The sequence below is a fragment of the Fukomys damarensis genome, unplaced genomic scaffold, assembly GCF_012274545.1.
Source record: "Fukomys damarensis isolate Sample0158 unplaced genomic scaffold, DMR_v1.0_HiC HiC_scaffold_21, whole genome shotgun sequence".
NCBI lineage: Eukaryota > Metazoa > Chordata > Mammalia > Rodentia > Bathyergidae > Fukomys > Fukomys damarensis.
In genome coordinates this window covers 33,851,429-33,852,792 of record NW_022900933.1, presented here as the reverse complement: position 1 = coordinate 33,852,792, position 1,364 = coordinate 33,851,429, and positions in this window count along the sequence as shown.

Here is a 1,364-nt window from a genome sequence, read left to right as displayed (position 1 = left end):
GAGGCGTGGGGAAGGGGCGACCCCATGGGCCTCCTCCCCTCTCCCATGTGCTCCTCCCTCCAAGGCGCATCCCTAGGGGCCTCAGCCTCTGTCCACTCACAGGTCTGGGTGGGACCAGGCTGCGGCAGCCCCGGGCCTGACTCTGGAAGCCTCTCCAGATCTCCTCTCAACCCTTCCCCATCCTCCCTGACTTCTAGCAAGGGTTCCAAGGATGCGTGCAATCGTTTGTCCCATGTCTATTTCCTCCCTGGGCTGAAGAGCAAGACCCTGTCTCAAAAAAACATTAAAAACATAAAAATAAATGTGTTCTGAGCACCTGGCTAGACTGAGTGGCACCGTGCAGCTTGAGTCAGGCCAAGGCTTGTCCTGTATGGAACTGGGTACGTGCTTGCTGTGGAGAAGGAGGTGCAGGTGGGAGACAGGGTCATCCCGGCCACTCCTGCTATCCAATTCTAGCCCAGGGCCCATCTCAGGGCTCCCGGTGCAGGGGAGCCATCTCTGTTCCCTCTGAGTCCTGTGTCCCAGATTACCGAGCAGGGCCACTCAGCCTCCCCAACTCCAGTTAGCTGTGATGAACACAGCTAGCCCACCCCAGAGACTCAACAGCCATCAAACAAACAGCTTGCTTCATTGCTGCCCCCTCGCTGCCATGACAGCACAGGCCTCCGACTGGACCAATCAGTAGGCTGGAATTTGAACCAATTGCAGGCCTGCACTTGGACCAATCACAGGCCTGCAGCTGCTATATAAGGAGCCCTCCACAGCACTTCCCAGGTTAGTCTGGCAGGATGCCCTCCTGTGCACTGATGCCAGGCCCCAGTAAAATAAAGACTTGCTTTTGTAGGATTTATTTCTTGGCTACTGTGGGCTCCAAAAACCCTGTGACTCTACTCAGGATCCTTTTTTTAAAAATCTTTATTAAGTTTATTGGTACATTTTAAGTATACAATACAGTTACATTCATCATTGGGATCTTGTATCTTTGCATGACTTATCTTGGTTCTTATTTTTCCTCATTCCCGTGCCCTCTTCACCCCCTCCATCCTTCCCTATTTACAAAGACATTGTTTCTACATTTTACCTTTCATGTATTTTATTTTTCTTTTCCCTTTTTTACCTTTCCCCTACCCCTCCCACTTTCTCTACTCTGTTAGACCTTTTCTTGCTATTGCACAATATCAATTATACATTTTGATCCATATTTACACTTTAAGTTTTTCATACCAGAGAAACTATACATGTGTGGCTTATTTCACTTAAGAGTATGGCCTCAATGTGCATCCACTTAGCTATAAATAGCTCTAGCTTCTCATTCATTACGGCTGAGTAGTACTCTGTTTTATGAAAAAAACAAACAACAACAA